This window comes from Coturnix japonica, chromosome 5 (genome assembly GCF_001577835.2).
Source record: "Coturnix japonica isolate 7356 chromosome 5, Coturnix japonica 2.1, whole genome shotgun sequence".
Taxonomy (NCBI): Eukaryota; Metazoa; Chordata; class Aves; order Galliformes; family Phasianidae; genus Coturnix; species Coturnix japonica.
The window spans coordinates 28,724,683-28,745,409 of record NC_029520.1 but is presented as its reverse complement, the minus strand read 5'-3'; the positions used below and the strand labels follow the sequence as shown (position 1 = coordinate 28,745,409).

At 35.6% G+C, this 20,727-nt stretch overlaps 1 long non-coding RNA gene across 2 annotated transcripts in view; it reads right to left on the bottom strand.

Moving 5' to 3' along the window:
• LOC107314982 overlaps positions 1–11,317 on the bottom strand; it is a 14,219-nt gene extending 2,902 nt beyond the window's left edge. For both annotated transcript variants that reach the window (XR_001555701.2, XR_001555700.2), the window contains exon 1: positions 11,250–11,317. This is a non-coding gene — a long non-coding RNA (uncharacterized LOC107314982). The remainder of the gene's footprint in view (positions 1–11,249) is intronic.
• Positions 11,318–20,727: the final 9,410 nt, after the last annotated feature.

Below are 20,727 nucleotides of genomic sequence, written 5' to 3'. Positions count from 1 at the left end.
TGCTTTACACAGTGGGGGGGAAAGGAAAAAGAATGCTTTATATTTATATTAGTAGCTATTTAAAAGGTCATTCGGTAGTGCGGTAGTGTACTCTTACATAAAACATGAGGTCAGTAAGTAAGGCTAATTAAATTTTAGTAGGAGTAAAAGTCACCAAAATGTTTTTACTTTCATCCTACCCAGTCTAAAATAGTGATACAATAGACCATTAATAGCCTTGGAATTGCTAATTATTTCAACATGAACAGCAGTATCAATGCTGTCAATTCAATCAAGTACTCACCTCAGGATCCTTGATAAAACGCATGATTACTTTTCTTATTTTGTAGTTTTAGGAATAAACAAAAACATGCAAACACACTTCAAATGTGGAAAGAGCAGTTTGAAAAGCAGTACCTCTATTAGTCCTTGTTGAGAAATTTCCTATGGAAGTCTTCCATTAGAACATATAGTTCAGCTCACTTCAAAAAGTTTCACAGGAATATATCTCTTTCATTTAAGTTCTATTTGAAAGAAGCCAGCATTTTTCATTTTTACAATTTTTTTTAAACACTATTTTTCAACATTTTAATTTATTTTGAGTACTTATTATTGGACTGCTTTTGTATTATTGAGAAAAAAATTGTAATAAAATGTTTTAATGATCCTGAATTAGATCTGATTTTCTATATGAATTTTAAAATTTGGGAATTTTGTTCAAATTTGACTTTAAAAAAAATCATATTATTTCATTTGAATTTGACAGGCTTTATTCCACACTAGCATAATTCAGTATTTCACTACGCATTATAGGAACACCAGAAACATTCTAGGTATACTGATGGTAAAGCATGTATAAAACTTGTGAAATACATTCTTGCTCTATTCAAATAAAGGGAGCACTGGTACTTCTAAAGTCTAACTAGGCTAAAAAATTGAGTCTTTAATCAATAAGCCAACTGTGTTTCCTCAACAAATAATATTCTGCCCATTATATGAACATATCCTTTTCTTACTTAAAAGTGTCTAATTTATAAATTTGTCAATTTCTTTTTTTAATATTTCCAGAATTCTAGTTTCTAAGTGGCTTTAAGAGTACAGCAAAGCATTCATTATTTTGACAGTCAAGATGTAAAAAAAAACTGATGACTTCATGGAGGTTATATTCTCAGAGATACAACAGACTTTTATTAAGTGTATTCGGAAAGAAAAAAAGACATCATTTCTCACGAATTCCTTAGATTTTGCTTCATGAAATGATATTGAGCTTTAGTATTTTTTCTTGGTAGGCTATAAAGAGAGACCTGATTTCCCTCTACTGCTTAAAAAAAAACAAAAGAAAACAAACAGACAAAAATTGATGATTTCAATACATTTTTTTGATGTTGTTGTTATTTGTTTCGTTTCCCCCCCCCCCCGAACTTCAAATAGGATCATAGAATTATGTAATAATGCTTTGAACTGGAGAGCTCCCTCTACTCCAAGTCTACTGTAATGGGCAAAGACATTTTTCAGTAGATAAAGTTACTTAAAGCCCCATCCATCCTGACACACTTTTCCTGACATCCACAATTTCTCTGAGCAACCTGTTCAGGTGTCCATTCCCACATCATGGAAATTTTTTTCTGTATATCCAAAATAAATCTATGCTCTTTTAGTCTAGGACAAGCATAATGATGAATCTCACTGTAAGAAATTTGTCAGCATTTGATGATTATACAAGAATAAGTTTAAAGCACCTTTAATTTCAGATCCACCCTACTGGACTCTCTTTGCCTTAGAAAAGGTACAACATTTTGATGCGCTGATATGCAGGTAGTTGTGTTTTTTTTGTGAATTCAGTAAAATTTAAGAAACTGGCAATCAAAATCACATACTGAAAATATTAACACAAATTCTATGACCAAGAAAGCTCTAAATCAATTTAATTCAATATGGGGAAGAAAGGAACAATGAAGAATCAGCTACCTATACCCTGGGGAGATCTTTCCTAAAGAGGAATTCAATCATTCTTTTTCCAACAGAACATTCACACGCCAATCAACCTATGCAAACTTCTTAAGGAATAGCAAGATGTCTGAAACTTCCATATAAAGGATAACTGCTTGATTTGCTACTCCGAACTTATCTAAAAAAGCATGTTAAGATTTTTCAGGTGGTGGATTTCCACCATAGTCACGAAGCATAATTAATCATAATGCATAATGAACCATAATTAAGTTATATTTTGAGTTCCTGGGGAAAAGAGTTCCAGTACAAAGAATAAAGTACTTTAATTCCAATGCAACACCTGATCTGATCATTTTCCCTAATATTTCTCAGCTCACCTCTCATCACCCACCCACACTGTGAGATGCCTAGAAGTGTTGCCTGATACAGCAGTCCAGCACAGCAAAGAAAAAGGCTGTCACAGAACCATCTGGCCATTTCTTAAAGTGCAACAGAAAACTATCACAATGAGAAAACTGCCTTCTTTCAGTGATCCAATGGACATCATGAACTAGTAATCATTACTGCTTAAAAAACAGAGTACAGTTTCTGTTGCTGGAAATTACCCTTTAAATTTCATAGTAAAGCAACATTAGTTTTGACTGTTACTTCCTTACATAAATTTTCATAAGCAGATGAATAAATATGTTGCATCTAAGATACTTTCAGTATTCCATACCAAAATAAAGATACATGTATTTTAACTGGTATTATTATTTTCATCTTCAATTAAATTGCTATAGTCTTAAGTGACTGAGATGTCACACAAAGTTTGTGTCTTGAGGAGCTTCTCAAAAAAACTTTATTACATGAATTGAGATTTGCAGTGAAAAGTCTGATTCTCCTGTGACCCAGGCATCTCAGCTTCTGAGACACTTTTGGATAGACACATTATCTATAAATATATTTATTTTAAGAACCACATATTTAATCATATAGTATTGTGAAAGCACTATGGAGGTTAATCTGAACATTTTTCCCTCAAGCCTTTCTTTTTAACCACAGAATGAGCACCACCAGCCTACTATGTGAAATGTTATCTAGAAAAGGTAATGCTAAACAGCCATTTGAGCCATTGGTTATTGAAGTCAGTCATTTTTATTATTTTTTTTTTTTTGCCAAAATAATCTCATGATCAGACTATCTGTAGAGCAGAAACATGGGTCCTACCTTCATTGCTTCTATTTCCCAAGCATTTCTAGTTGATTGAAATTTCACCAGAATTATGTACATCCATATGTTATTCCCCTCTGTCCTTTGAGCAAAAACTGGAGTTTAGCATGCAGATGTGAGTAGTGAGAAAAATTGTTTATTATTTGTCAGTCTTTTAGCGTGTTTGTTAGAAAGTCTTTACATACTCAGACATCCCTTCTGATAAAAACAGTAATTTATCATCAGGAACCAGAAAGGTCATTATTATATAAAACAAGTAATATCATCAAAAGAGAAAACAAAACTAATTAATCTTCATTTTTTTAATATATTGAAACTGCAGTTATTAAAATATTATTTGAAGTATGCACTTAAGCCTGTGACACATATGAGTCTTAATGAGTCTTAAGTGTTGTTTGACCAATTTCAGCTAATTTGTCGTATAAGAACACTTCAGTCGCAAAGAACATGAAAATATCCTTCTCTGTAGCTATGGAGAAAACATGATGTTTTCTGGTTACTACACAGGTTGAGGATCTGATCTGGTAGAACATTTTCATGATTGCATATTTTAATGATGACTGGGCTAGTGCTTTGTGACTTGACACAGCTTCTGGCAAAGTGAATGAATGCCAAAATTGCCAGAGTATCAAAAGGAAACATTTTTAGTTTAAATATGCATGCTGAGATGCAGCTGTGCCAATACATGCTTATTTATCGAATCTGGCCAGGAGGTAAATGTGTAGCTAATTAAATCATAGTAGTCTTGGCAAAGGTTTGATTCCAAAGGCCTGCACTGTCAAAAGCTTAACTGAGATTATTTTGGTGGATCTAGAAGCAATTTAAAAATAAAATAACCCTAGGTAATATTATACTTGGACAGTTTGATAATCTGGTAGTTTGTTTTCAAAGAGATCAGGGTAAGTTCTAACAGTTGGCATAGCAGAGCTCAAGAAAATGAGATCAGTACTCATACTGGTATCTGCATACACTTCCATGTTTTAGTTTAGGCAGATACAGGAGGTTGTATCAGGATTTGTTATGGCCAAGAAGAGCTTAAGAAATGATATAGACAGTTGTTTAGTGATCTATGACAGTTAAATTTAAAACAGGACCCAGACATCTTTCAGCATACTAGAAAATTTAAAAATTTTTTCTCTTTAACAAGTAAATTTTACAAATAATCCAGTCTAAAAAATGTCAGGGCCAAATGTTAAACAAGTGAAAGTTTGCATTAAACTACTTTATTATTCCTGTAATTTGCATGCATTTTGATGAACCTTTATTATGCTAGGTATGCAGTAAAAGCACCATATTGAAAATTAGAACTAGTAATATGCTTATTCTACTTATATGTCTCAAAGCCAGGCATTTGGCTCCACCTAGTTTTGGTGGCTCTGTAAATGTTGCTAGGTAAGCAGCATCACCAACCTTAAGCTTTAAAATATTTATCATACTCTTCCTTATCAAGGCACTGACTTTAAATTCATGAACTTTAAAAAGAAATGCATAAAATTAAGGTTATTATTATCACTATTTTGGTATTTGAGCCTTAGGACACATATTTTCTAAAAATTTAGTTTGTAACCATGGGTGTAAGAAAAAGCAGTTATACAGAGAATTATTGTGAATAAAACAGTTGATTCACCAGGAAAAAAAAACAACAAAAAAAACCCCAACTCTGAGCACCATTATCATTCCTTCCTTGTCCCAGTCCCCCAGCTTGTTTATTTAGTGTCACCCATAGTCTGTCATGACTGACCTAAAACTATCAGAAACAGCCACAATTGCAGCCAAGCATAAACAAAAATCTGAACTGAAGGTGCAAGGGGGACTGCCATTCTAGAGATAAGATCTATTTCTATAATAGCCCTCGATTATGATGACCAAAGGAAAAAGGAAACAACAGCAAATATACAGACATATTTCTGTTTGTTTATACATGAAGAGAGAGAAGCATATCATTCACAAAGAGGAAGGCATATAGGGAATAGAGTTTCATTACATGTCAGTGTTTCTCAACAGTTTATAAAACATGATTTTGTGAAAGTAGAGGTTTGCTTGTGGTCTTCTCTGTTTGCTTTATGACATTTTGTAAAGTGCTAAAAATCACATGGAGATAACAGAGAATCTGCCAGATGGTTATCTGTTGGTAGAGTGTTTTTCACCCTTCCTTCCACCTACAGCACAGAAGCTTTGGTTTTACACTGAAAACAGATTTGCATTAGAGAATACCACGTGAGAACACAAGTCCAATATATTGTGCTTCAGGTGTGTGAATAATATATAAATTGCTGATGACACAGGTAAAAAGGGCACTTATACATGACAAAATTTAACCTGTTATTTGAAAAAGAGTTACACCAGACCTTCTGGTCCTTACGATGCGATTCTGAGACAATTTTCAATTTTCCTTTTTATCAGTTTCCCTGAATTTATAGGGATAAATGCTTGCACTCCTCTACAGAGCCATGCCAATGGCTTTGTCTGCCTGCCAATTCAAAAGTAAGTTTCCTATCTTTAGCTGTAGTTACAAAATTTCAGTCAATGTTGTTTACATCAGTTTTAAGCATGGTTATTAGTACATGTTTGCACTTAAAAGAAAAACAACATCTACATCAGTTTAAAGGAGGAAAGAAAAGGAACTATACCATAACTTTCACTAATAACCATAGATAAAAATAGTTCGATATTACTTTGCTCTGTCACCACATCCTAGAATCATATAACCACCAAGGTGAGGCAAGATCTCCAAGGCTGCCCAGTCCAATTGTCCACCTACCACCAATATTTACCCACTAAACTACATCCTTTAGTACAACAACTAAACATTTTCTGAACACCTCTAGGGATGATATTTCAACCATCTCCCTTGGGCAACTTGTTCCAGTGCCTAACTACCCTTCTGGAGAAAAATTTTTTCCTATTATCCAATTTGAATTTCCTCTGGTGTAAATTAAGGCTATTCCCTCTAGTCCTATTGCTAGTTATTTGGAAGAAGAGGCCAACACCCACCTCACCGTAACATCCTTTCAGGCCCCTCACCAGCTTCATTTTACTCTCTGAACATGCTCGACAGCCTTGATATTTTTTTTGTAGTGAGGGGCCCAAAACTGTACACAGTACTCTGGGTGCAGCCTTACCACAGCTGAACACAGAAGGACAATCGCTTCCTTACTCCTGCTGACACCATCAATTCTAAGGTGAGCCAGGATGCCAATGGGCAACTAGGCACACTGCTAGCTCATGTTCAGCAAAGACAGGTACATTCACTCCCGCATCCATTTCTTCCACACAGTCTTCCAGCCACTCTGCCCCAAGCCTATAGTGTTGCCTGTTGCTGTTGTGGACAAAGTGCAGGAACTGACACTTGGTCTTGTTGAACATCATCCCATTGGCCTCATACCAAATATCCAGCCTGTTTTGATTCCTCTGTAGAGCCTTCCTACCCACTTGCAGATTAATGTTCCCTCCTAACTTGGTGTCATCTACAAACCTACAGAGGGTGCACTCAAACCCATTGTCCAGGTCATCAATAAGAATACTGAACAGGACAGGCCCAAATGCTGACCCCTGGGAAACACCACTCATGACCACTTGTCAGGTGGATTTAACTCCAGTCACCACCATTCTCTGGGCCTGGCCATCCAGCAAGTTCTTTAGCCAGAAAGTCATGGGCTGTCAGCTTCCCTAGGAGAATACTGTGGGAGACAACATCAAAGGTTTTCCTGAAGTCTAGGTAAACTACACCAGCTGCCTTTCCTTCATCCACTAGGCAAGTCAGTCAAGCATGGATGATCAAGCAAAAAAGACCAGCCTTTAAGAACTCACGCATGCTCAGCCTGATGCCCCAGTTGTCTTGCGCATGCTGTGTGATCTCACACAAGGCGATCTGCCTCATAACCCTTACTGGCCCCAGGGTCATGCTGATGGCCCTCTAGTTCCCTGGATCCTACTTATGACCCTTCTTGTGGATGGGAGTCACGGTGGTAAACCTCCTGTTCTCTGGGATCTCTCTAGTTGGCCAGGAATGCTGATAGACAGTGGAAAGTGGCTTGGCAATCAACTCTACCAGCTCCCTCAGCACCTTTGGTTAGATCTCACCTGGCCTCATGGACATGTAACTGTCCAGGTGGAGTAGTAGGTCTCTAACTGTTGCCACCTGAAATATGAGGGCTTTATTTATCTCCCTTTTCCAGACTTCCACATCAAGGGATAGAGTATTCCAAGGATAACTGATCTGACTTTTAAAAAGAGATGTAAAGTTATTGAGAACCTCAGCCTTTTCCTTATCCTCAGTGGGTACTTTCCTGACTGCATCTAGTAAAGCATGGAGATTCTTCTTAGCCTTCCACTTACTGTTAATATATTTGAAAGAAGTAGTTTGTTTTATCCTTATCCCAGTGGGTACTTTCCTGACTGCACCTAGTAAAGCATGGAGATTCTTCTTAGCCTTCCACTTACTGTTAATATATTTGAAAGAAGTAGTTTGTTTTATCTTATCCCAGTGGCCAAATTGAGTTCAAGCTGGACTTTTGCCTTCCTAATTTCCTCCCTGTGTATCCGAGCAAATTCTTTGTACTATTTCTGAGTTGCCTGTTTCTTCATTAACAGAACGAAGAGTCTCTTTCTCCCAGAGTCTCAGAAAAAGTGTTGTTCATTGATAGTGGTCTTCTCCTCTGCAGCTCATCTTATGGCACAGGGAGACAGCCTGTTCCTGCACATTTAAGACTTCCTCCTAGAGGACTGACCAGCCTTCCTGGACCTCTTTACTCTTCAGGACTAACTCTCAAAGGAACATCAGAGCAGGCAGTGATTTCCTATCTGATCCTTCTGTTTGACTAGAAAGAACTGTGATGCTGTAGTTTGCTTTGATTATTAAAAAAGTAGAAAGTTTAAGCATATACTTAAAAAGAAGTGTTTTTCCAGCATAAGAACCTATAAAACCTCTACATGGAAATAATAAATCCCATTTGCTTGTTAGTTTTTCTTTGGTTTGCTTGCCAATTACACATATGTAGCTGTGTGAAAGAACATTCTGTGCTTAGCCTTTAAAACAAAACACATGCAGAGGTGCTGCTTTTTGTGAGGGGGGAGGATAAACAAACAAAAAACAAGAAGTACCACTTGATGGAACTTTAAAATTCACAATTCATAACTTTTTGCCAGTAAGAACCCAATGGAAAATGCTCCTAAAATAACAGCATATACCAGCAGTGAATGCATACTCAGAGATAAATTTACATGGAATGAATTCACAAGGATTTTAAGCAGAATATGTAAGGAGACTGGGCTTTTTTATTTTTTTAATGTATTTTATTCTATGAGGATATATTTGCTTATTCAGTAAAAAACATACAGCATTTAATTGTCAAATTTCACGCACACAGTGAAACATTATAAGAGACACTGTAGATAGTGTTCTGGGGGCCTACTTCTTACTATCCTATATTTGCTGCCAGGAAAAATGTTTTCTTGAACTTATTTGGTTTTAACAGCCCAGAACTAGATTCTGCTTCTTTTGTAAGTTAAATGGGGAAGAAATAGAATTTATACTGGTGGAAGGGGGTCCCTCTTGTACATAAACCTACCTAGGGATGATGCCAATCTCACTAGGTACCTGCAAGCTGACTGCAGGAACACAACACTTCTTTCTGAATGAATTTACACTGCAGCTGGTAGCAGTTAAGCCCATTCTAGCAGCTTTTTTGCAGCAAGTTATAAAACTACCTGAATTACTTAACAGGGCAGGTATTAGCTGTAGTCTTGAATGTCCTATTGAATGCAAAAGCTCAAAAGGAATTTGTCAGAGTATTTAGTGAGAATACCTTCACTTTAAAATTGTGAGACTTCATGCAAAATCACATATAACCTGATCCTTATCTTTCTATTGCTAAAAATACAAGCTTCATTGAAGTAGGGTAAATGCTTTCTGAGCACAAAAGCAACTGCTAGGGTATTCTACAAGAGAAGATGTGAATATTTGTTATTCCAGCTTCTGGCTTTAGCATTTTAATGTGCTGTTTTCTGAGTACAGGCCTAGAAAATACTTGAAGGAGAAATTAGAAGTACAAAGCTCACTATGCAGATACAAAGTGAAAGCTTTCAACAACTCAGAGCCACTTTTCTATACTGTGATTGAAAGCTGTTCATTCTTAACAGCTTTCCAGAAATCAGGCTGAAGTATCTGAGTAAGTAGCTAGTGAGACAATATCAGTAGCATTGAAATTGCATTCACATTTCACAATTCTTTTGTCTTCCTGAAAATCCACAGGAGTTTTTACCAATGATTATTTTGCTGTGATACTAAATAAGTTATTTTGGGAGTAAAATAAAACAATAAACTGGAAACTAGCTCTATGATGAAATTTGTGAAAATGCCTTACAATCAGTCAATAGTAAATAGCTTGGGATAATAAGTAACTGTTGAATAATTATGTCCTATTATTTTTCAAAGTAGGGTTCTTCATAAACTGTATAATAATGCCATTGCTCAACTCAAAGTATGATTAGGTCTGCCGGTCTAGTGCAGCACATATTTTGTATGTTTTCTGATTTTTATTTTTATTTTAAATCACTACTATATGTATATTTCAGATTGTGATTTTTCAAAGATCATGTTGACTAAACAGGCATGGGCTGATCAGTCTGTGTTGATGTGTCTCCTTGTTTCCATTGCCTTCTTAAAATAAAAATTGAGAATACATTATTTATTACTTTAAATGGTGAAGTTTTTCAAGTAAGTAGTTGTTGAAATTGCCACAGAAAAATGCAAATGGAAAAGGAGGGAGTTCTATGAAGAGCTCCTTGTTTTCAGTGGTTTACAACTGAGCCTAAAACATTCTTTACAGTCAAAAGCACGGGCAAATTTTCAGATTATGAGAAAGCATTTAATACTACATTTCAAGACACTAAGATGCTGTAGTACTTTCAATTACTGTTATAAATCATAAGGAAAACTAATTAGAATGGGATACCTCTTCATACAAATTTCCTCAGCTGTCTAGCACAGCTTAACAGGCAGATTTTTTTTCCTTTTAGTTCAGGAAGCTGCCACTACCCAGTCACCATTCACCATGCAATACACGTCTAATTTCTACCATCAGAACAGGCTATGTATGATGTAAGACTAAATAACTGGATAATTTAACCACTCTTCTCAAACTAAGTGCTCTGACTTCTGTTCTTGACATTCACAACTTTGGCTTCTTTAATTAGCAATACTTAATTATCTCAGTCACTATTGATGGTCAAGTCTGTATTAACTTATTTTAAGTACAATTAACTCCAAGAAGCCTGGCCTCAAATTTAAAGTAAATTTGTAGTTTAGTTTGTATTCTCCTGAAGAGTGATGGCAAGCCAAGTTCTGCCATCATCCAGAATACACTTCAGCAAGGCATTTAACCACGTGTGTGTCTCAAACACATGACTTAGAGTCTGGTTGTCAACTGATTTTAAAGTAGCTCGCTGAATTTCAGCTTTAATCTTTTTAGCTTAAAGAGGAAATACAATTTATTTCTTCCGTTTCTAACAAGGTTTTGATGGTTTAGATGTATGGTACAAACCCATAGAAATACTTCTGCAAGTAAATTATTCAGCACATTGACTTTATTTTAACTGAATATTGTTGTTCTTCCTAAATATGGGGCAAACATATATTGATACAGAAAATGGGTTAATGTTAATAAATCAGGTCTTAATAATGAATTACCAACATATTCACTCTCAACACATGAGGAGGATTTTCATTCTGCTCCATAAACAATGTTTAACTGCTAGCCAAAATGTTTGAAAAATATCCACATTAAAATTCTTCTATCCTCCATAAAAAGAAATATTAAATTTAACATTAAAGAGGACATCACTTCATTTATTTCAAGGAAGTTTCCTACTTAAAGCATTTGTGAATCATGAGAGAAGGATGAATGAAAATATTCCTGGTTCCAGCCTTTGGTTTGATGTTGCTTTTGCATTTGAACCCAATGTTGAGAATAGCCAATAAATTTTGGATGTTTCCCAGTGCAGCAAATAGACAGATCAATACAATGGGAAGAGGTGCCTCACCAGAGGTATAACAACAGAAAGATCAGCATCACAGAAAGATGCTATAAGAAAAGAAATTTGCTCACCCATATAAGAAGATTCCAGGTTCACAGAGGAAATCACCACCAGAGAAGAATCTCCAGAAAGAGATCATTCCTCACTGGCAGCCTCTTAAATAGGGTCTAAGAGAAGTGCAGCCACGTTCCACTCCTTCCAGTCACACAGCTGAACTGCCTTCACCTGTGCTCCCAGGGTTGACCTGGTCCTTTCTCCAGGTGATCAATCAGTGCTTCAGGGTGTGACTCAACAGTTCCTATTCAGTCAGACAAGCTATTTCATTGTAAACATTTATCATAAATCTGACACATTTTGGAAATAAAAGAAATAATAAATTAGTTTTCCCAGGTCTCCCTCTCCTTCCCTTGCAAGTCACTTCCTAAAGAAAACCCATGAAAAACAGTAAGAACTGATTTTAAAAATATCATTCAACATCATATGAAGCTCTTTCCTGACATATCAAAGTTTCATTCAGGCTGCAATCGCTGTAAATATTTCTCTCCCCTTCTGCTCCCTCCTTTCTCCGAACCTTGGGTGTTTTCTATGATTCTGTGTCATTGTGGGGTAAAATGTCAATATGTGTAATGACACAGCACAGTGAAAACAGATATTTTAATATTCATGTAAACTCATGTAATTGTAAATTAAGCTTCGGCACCCGCTATCATAACATACTTCATGTGAAAAGATGCTAAATTTACTTGACCTACTTTCATCTTCATGTTTAGGAAACAGAGTATAAGAAGTAAACAAAGTAGTTGTGCCTCATGCAGGAGATGATTATTGTTTGAATTTATGATTCATGCCTTGAGCAAGATTTTGTTTGTGGCCTCATTTGCAACCATAATTTACAACTTTACTAGGGATATACCGTATATTTGGGAGGCTATATATTAGGCATGCTTTGTACTGGAACTGTTTTCTAGCTTTAGGTGTAGTATTTTCTATGTTGGTTTTTTGTTTGTTTGTTTTTTTAGCTATAAAATTTCTTGGCATAATATTTATTGTAGTAAATATGGATATATATATATATCTTTTTAAATTGCAATTCCCCATAGGAATGTCCTCTTGTATTTACATCAATGCTCTTGTTACAGACAAATCTAAAATGTATTTAAGGGAGTTTTTAATTTTACAAACAAGTCAAAACGCAAGAAGGATTTGTTCTTCCAGTATTTCCAAATCAGTGTTCAGCATTTAATAACTACAGCCTAATTTTAGTTAAGCTCAATTTTTAGCTTAGTATAACTGACTTAGCTTCTATCTGATAGATTTCTAGAATTTAACAAAGTCATCTTCTCTGATAAGGATGATAATTACATAACTATTATATGGCAAATTATGTTGATCTGCTTAGGTCTAAGATCCATTAGAAATGTTGCTTTGGTGAGGGACTTAAAATAACATTGGGCAAGATAATAGTTTGTCTACTATGTACAGCATAAAATCGTGCACTGAAAAGAAATGGTCATTAGAAACTGGACTTTCCTGTCTTTAATGCTTATGAATCTATTATTCTCCTTGGATCATTGATTTATTGTGATGTTCCTGTCAGTTATCAAATGAATCATAGTATCATAGAATCACAAGGCTGGAAAAGACCTACAAGATCATCTACTTCAACTGTCCTCCCATTACCATTGCTATGGCAAGCTACTAAACCATGTAGATGTAGTTCTCATCCAGAAAATTTCCAATCCAGATTCATAACTTGTAGAATCATATATTATATGCCTGATCTTTATTCTCTTTGTAAAGCGTGTTTCTTTCCAAATGCAGACTGTTTATAAATAATATCTGAGTCACAAAAATACTGTACTCATCCTTTCATGGTAAGAGTGCAGTAATTTCACCTTTGAGTGCTGTCTTTCTAAAGGTTGAAATTCCTAACCATGCTATGGGAAACAGTTTTTGCTGCTGTTGTTGTTATATGGGGCATCCTTAGGAATCTGTGCTCCTGGAACACTGCACACAGATCCTGCCCTCTCCAGTGAAAAGACCCTTCTCCAGCACATACTTCCTAAAGAAATAGTATGCAGGAGCTGACATGAGGTTCTTTTTCTTCATCTGGGTAAAGGTATTGAATTTTAATAGGAGTAAATTGTGCTTATATTCCAAAATCTGATAGCTCAATTGTCACTCATGTATTTCTTTCCTTATTCTAATATATATCTCCGTACTTCACTTTATTTTTTGTTCTCTTTAATCTCAGGAAAAAGAAGCAGAAAATCTAGTACTTACTGGGAATGGAAAATTCCTTGTACTAATTCCAATTATACACTCCATTGCCGTGGCATCAGATATGATGATGATAATGGTGGAGCTGATAGCCCTACTTATTGTTCTCAGTGGCAAATTTAGGATTAACTAAGTTCTCCATTTTCACAATCTTCCTTCAAAGAAATAAAAAATACCAACAAAATGTTCTGCAGCTGTTTTTGTCTAAACAAGCTTGTGCAACTTAAAGACAGTGATACATGGGAGATTATACTCTAATTGACTGGATTTAGAGTCTTAAGAAATATGCCACATCACTTTTCAAATCATATCACCTATTTGTCAGAGGTAAAATTCAAGAATATTATATGGGAGAAAATTACTGAATGATAGGAAGCTGCCATCATATGTGCTTCTTAGTGCTTGAACATTGTAACTGTCAAGCTGATTCTATTAAGAAAAAGGGAGTCATTTAACATTATTTAATATTCACAATATGCACATATTGAATGGAAGTATATGTAGAATGTAAGGCCCTATTTCAGCATAAATGAAATTTTAATCACAGTATTCCTTTTGATTTTAATAGGATATCTCTTCACACATTTATACATTTGCATAATAGATAAGAAGCTACTAATGAATATATTTTAAAATAACCTTGATATAAGTTCCACAAAAAAAAAAAAAAAAAAAAAAGAATATCTTCTAGATTTCTTAAGAGCTACACATTCTAGCTTTCTGAAGTGCTTCCTCTCACCTTGTGGGACTGTTCCTCCTGTCCATCGTGCCTACAAAAATCTATTTTATTCTGTTAGCTGTCAGGTCCTTTGCTCAGGTATGAGGGCTTTGTGAAAATAGTGAGAGCAAAATTTTCTTTAATTAGTATTTACCCAAGTACTGTAGATTTTATGCTGATGTAAAAATTAGTACTTAGACAGGAAGGAAGGAAATTATAGGATACTCTAGAACTGGCTACATCACAGATTCATGTTTGAGATGCACAAATAGAAAGAAAACATTGATTTGAGGGTGTGACATAGTGAGGAAAATATGAGGAAAACTACATGATCATAGTATGCCTGCTATAGTCTACCAAAGTGTTCTTCTCAGACCTCTCAGTTCTCATCTTTGCACCACAGCCACAAGGCTGATTGCAGGCTGGTAATCCTCCCTCCTTCTCCTTGGAAGTGGAAACCCAAAGCACAGTTTTCCACAGTCACAGAGAATGACTTTGCTCCCCTTTCCTCACATATTATTTTTCCTCTCCTCTCCACAGATGCTAACTTTTAAGGACCTCACCAGGAGATGAAAAATATCTTCATTTATCTTGCTATTATGATACAATATGTGAGGAATGCTAGTTGCTTTTAAAGGGTGCTCCAAAATACCTGCAGGTTTTCCAAGAAGCTGCAGACAGACAGACAATAACTTAAAGGGTGACAGAAATCTTACTATTTTCCTGAAGCTGGTTGTCAGCACCATTTCTGCTCACTTTGATTTCTTTCAGCACGCAACTTCTACATTTTATGCAGTGACTCTAATGTAGAATGCAGAATTAGTCCTGGGAATAAGAGCGGAAAAGGTACCTGGGACTTGTTTGCCCCTCTGAGACCTTCAGCTAGGTCATGACTTAAAATCACACCTCCATGAGGCCACTAGTAATCTTGTTTTATTTTCTGGAAAATATTACAGCATTGGTAGATTAGGTGAGGAATCTTTTAGTTTTGGTTTGTTGATGTTGTTTTTCTATCTATTTGTTTGCTTAATTTTGTTTTTAATAAGAGAAGACGTAAAACAATTAAGAAACTACTTTCTTCCAACTGAGTCAGGACTGTAGAAATGAGAAGGGAGAGAGCTCAACAGGAATGACAATAAAATAGTAACAATAGCCAAATATATAAAAAGATATATTATTTAAGAGCAAACACCAAAGCCAACTGTAGGTGTAAATACATACGCTTATATCCAAATAGATTTTAGAATTTAATTTTCTAAGCTATTTAGGATGTTTTAATAGTAATTGGTAACATTAGGATTATGTCATGAAGATATCTGAAAATATTAGGCCTAATCACCCATGTTTCTCCCATAGCAAAGGAAATGGTGCCAATACCTTAAAAATGACAGGTCTAAATATCTGTAACAGCAGTGTAAATTTTTGATTTCAGCAAGCATTTTCAGTATTACTGCCTTTACATAATTGTACCTTAATGTGAGGAAAATAAAGAGGCCTACCATGATCCATTGCACCTTGTATGGAATACAAGGAATTGAATATATATATATATATATATATATATATATATATATATATATATGTTTTCTATAAGAACATTCCTTAGCTTTAATTGAGCAAAAGGGTACATATGGGGTCTGGACTTTCATGTTGTAATTTCTGTAGACAGGTTAGGTTGCTGTGTGATGATCCTAATTAAATTACATAAAGCACTGGGTTAGATAAACCAAAGTAGCTGCTCCATCAGTTCACCGGGTGAATCAGCCATATGAAGGAGTCTGAAATTGTTCATACATTTCTGCTCCTTTTACTTTTTTTTTTTTTTTTTTCCTTCTTGTTATGCATGCCCGCCGGTATGATTCTGAAAACTGATGTTGTCACTTTTGGTCTATAGGTGGCAGCATTGTAAGGTTTTGTAGCTTAAGCTTCACTGAAGATGTTTGATCACTTCAAACCTCCCCCACTCACCCACGCTACACGATCAGGCCTGAGTTAACATCATTACATACTCATGTCAGGTAAAATAAAATGGAATGAGATGTTCAGCCTAAAAATTACGCTCCCGTTGAGCATTTTCCTTTTCTTTTCTTTTCTTTTCTTTTCTTTTCTTTTCTTTTCTTTTCTTTTCTTTTCTTTTCTTTTCTTTTCTTTTCTTTTCTTTTCCCTTTCCCTTTCCCTTTCCCTTTCCCTTTCCCTTCTTCTTTTTCTTTTTCTTTTTCTTTTCTCTCCACTCCCCTTCCTCCCACTCCTTCCCCTCTGAAACAATCATGCTAAGGAATTCATAATCTTTCAGGCTTAAAATCCCTTCCTTATTTTTCACATCTAAGCTTATTTTGCTCAAGGTTATTTTTTGTTTGCTTTTGACGCTGCAACAATCCTAGCCATTGAATGATTCCTATATCCAGTGGGCTTCTGGACAAACTATCAAGAAGTAGGAGAACTATCTTTCATAATGACATTGTCTATTGAGACACCTTGGCACTGAGGATTAATTTCCCTAACTCTTACATAAACTAGTTCTATTTATTCCAGTTCTTAAACTTAGTGGAACTACTTATATGAGCAGTGGACATTGAATGGAAGATTAGACTAAGATTACTTTTTGGTTATGTATATTTCTTGATCTATTATTTTCATTGTGTTGTATGTTGTATATCATCCTTTCTATCATCACAAATAAAGACATCATGAGTTCATACATTTTTTAGTCTTCATTCATTTTTCCCTTTTTCCTTCAGTTTCCCAAGGGAAAGAAATTCTGGAGTATAGATTGAAAGAATAGTTGAAGTATTATTGAAAATATAAACCAAAATTATTTCCTTAATAAATATAATTAGCTGTATATATTGCATTTTCCAGAGCTAGCACCGATATTGGGACCAGCTCTTTAAATAAAATAGGACCTCTGTAGTCTCTGGAGAGAACATGCATAAAGCAAAGTAAATGATTTTCTGTCAACACTAAGTAGACAGGTGCTTACATTGAACAGCATTCTAAATATGTCTCTGAATATTTATGCCTTCTTTTTCAAATGCGTTGCCCATGAATGTCACAGCTGTCAAATGTCTGTATACAAGAAGATAAAAAATGAAATTAATAAAAGGCAGATCTACATTTCATTTGTTTAGGCCAGTTTTTTCTATTGCATTTTGCAGAGTTTAGCAATGTTAAGATGCTTGGACATAATGCTATAATCTAAGGGGCTGAGTGAAAGGCAAAGTGATTGGTTGCCTTTTTTGTAGGCATACTTCCTATTATTTAAACTAGATATAACCAATTAAAAAAATGATTGAAAGAGCTACAGGATATTCCTTTATCCTATCTTTTTGCTTCACAGACAGGAAACCTTGGAAGAGAGCTTTTGCAGTTCAGTGCTGCCACAAACAAAAACCAGTTCAGGATTTAGGGTGGTGAGACACTGGAACAGGTTGCTCAGAAAAGCTGTGAATGACCCACCTCTGGAGGTGTTCAAGACCAGGTTGGAGGGGGCCCTGAGCACTGTAATCTACTAGGCAGCAAGCCTCACAGTAACGGGGGTTGGAAATAGATGATCTTTAAGATCCTTTCCAACCCAAGCTACTCTATGGCTCTGTGAGTTGTAAACTAAAAGGATTTTTTTTGTAAGCTCATGTCTGCAAATTCTGAACCAAACCATGCTACGCACAAGGACAAGTGAGACATCACCCTCACCTGAAAACAGGTAATGGAGAATATGTTTACTTCAAAAGTCTGAAGGATATACAAACTGTGAAGAAGATGCACCAATGCACCTTTGTTTGAAAGATACTAACAATAACATGACTTCTATTTTATACATAATAGAATTGATTTTTCATCGATGGCAAACAAAGTCAAAGCAGAAGTGCTTAAATCTGAGAACAGAAAAGATCTGGTAAGATCTGAGGTTTCTTTTATGCTAAGTTGAATCATGGTTTAGAAAATGGAAGTGGGCTGATGTGATCAGTAAGATATTTGGAATACAGAACCAAGAGGAAAATATCCTACAAGTAATCTCTCATGTTTTAAAAGAACAAAGAATATCTTTTAGTGGTTGCTTCTTCAAAACTTAGCAAAAAACTTACACATAGTTTCACTTTAGACTTTTCCAATCATGATTACGTTTCAATGATATATGCTTGATGGATGCATTTGTTGGTGCTACATTCTAATTTATTTTTGATCTAGGGCTACATGGCATATCTAGTAGTGAGAAAATGTCATTAGATGACAGAGATCACACATGGAGTGTGCTTGCTGCTAAAACTTTATAACTCTCATTGGGTTACAAAGATGGTGAAGGGTCTTGAAGGGAAGACATCTTAGGAGTGGCTGAGGTCCCTTGGTTTGTTCAGCCCAGAAAAGAAGAGATTGAGGGAGTCCCAGTCATGGCCTACAGCAGGAGTCAGGAGAAGGCTCCTCATGAGAAGATGGTTGCGCACTCAAACAGGCTCTCCAGGGCAATGGCCATGGTACCAAGCTGCTGGAGTTCAAGAAGAATCTAGACAATACTCTCAGACATATGTTCTGATTTTGGGGTGATCATGTGTGGAGCAACAGGAGGAAAATCATCTTTACTTTGAGGATGACAGAGCACTGCCTAGAGATGTTGTGAAGTTTCCTTCCCTGGAGATACTCAAAACCCACCTGGATGCTTTCCTATGCAACCTACTGCTTTAGTAGGTGGGTTGGACTAGAAGATCTATGGAGGTCCCTTCCAGTCCCTAAGATTCTGAGATTCTATGAATTGTAAAGGTGTTGGTTTTTTTTTCCCCATTTTTTAACTGTTGACTCTCTTAGGAGCATTTGAAAGAGAGATAACAATTTGCTGATTTGCTTTCTGAACATATTTTAGATGAAATCTGTGCTATAAGACTGGTATAGTGGAGAATTAGTTTAAAATAATATAAACTCAGTTGTTAGTCTGGACCTGAATTTCTCTGGACCAGCATTTCATTTGTATTTTCAAATCTGACTGCCTTCAACTATAAACTTCAGGTGTCTAGAAAAGAAAGGCTGGTGTCAGCTGATTGCACACCATAACCATTGCTCCATTTTAACTGCCATTAGGCATATTATGGTGTCCTGGGTCTCAGTACAATAGAGAAAAACTCTGACTTCATCAAATCTGAGTGTTTGTTATTTACATTCATAGAGTTTTGTATGCTTAGAACTGGAGCTGTGTGGATACATTTCACCATTTAGACCTTATTTAGATAAAAGTGTGCGATGAGTCCAAGGGATTTCCACTTCCCAGCACTGCAGGGGAAATTGTCTCTCATTTTGGCTGGACAGAAAGGCAAGTGTCCTTCTCACCCTTTAGATTAGGCTTCAGTCCTTTGTCAGGTATCATCTCTGATGCCATAAAATTGCAAATAATCCATTGAGAGCATTTCATTGGTTGTTGAAACCATATGTACATCAGTCACTGCAAAAGTAATACCTCCTATTTATTTCCATGGAAAAATATTATAACAGATACAAAAGCACAACCACACTATTTATGAAGTGAATTTTCAGCTACAAAACACTATTTTTCAGCATAGACACCATGATTAGATATGCATTTTCACCAGAAATGAACAAGAGCCTGAATGTATGTCATGCTCCTAAAAATATGCACCAGAGGAGGTGACCTACTGTCACTGTCTCTGCTGCTGTAAAGCATCATCCACTGCATCACTGTGCTCACATCCATAAATATCCATATAGTTTCCACAAATGTTCAGCAAACTTTGATGAATGTCGATGGGTACAATTCTTTCCACATGGGTGAATTTAGCTGCACACCTTTGCTTGGAAAATATTCCATGTCAGACACCATTTTGTCCTGAGATGCCATATATTGCATGGCAACAAAATGCAACAGAATATAGGCAGAAAGGTTCAGCCTTTACTGCCATACAACTAATATCCACCTCTGATATTGTGGGCCAACATGAGGCATCTTGGAGCAGGCCTTGTTTTGATATCCTATTTATTTAAAAAATAGATTCATCATCCATTCTAAATATGTTAATCACAAAAGTTTCACTGGACCATAAAACTGAAGAAGAATCAAGTCAAATGCAACGTTACATTAAACAAGAGAAGAATCTTTAAAGTCACATTTCTTAAATTAAATTTCTTTTGCAGATTTGGCAAAAATTAGATTAATTTTAGTTTGCATAAATCTAGACATTAGACAATAATTTTGGTTTAAAAAAAAAAAGACACAACTCTATTTAGAACACTGGTGCTCTTAATATAGAAACCTTCAATAGTTCTGGACAGGATATGAAATAAGAATGATGAAAATATTTGAAAGCACAGGAGAGAGTAGGTAACAATATAATTACATGAATTGGAAACTGACAGGCTCTTTAGAACCAGAAAATGTCAACATGGTCTTTAGCAAGATAGTTCTATTAAAAAAAGAAAGAAAGAAAGAAGAAAGAAAGAAAGAAAGAAAGAAAGGAAGAAAGGAAGAAAGAAAGAAAGAAAGAAAGAAAGAAAGAAAGAAAGAAAGAAAGAAAGAAAGAAAGAAAGAAAGAAAGAAAGAAAGAAAGAAAGAA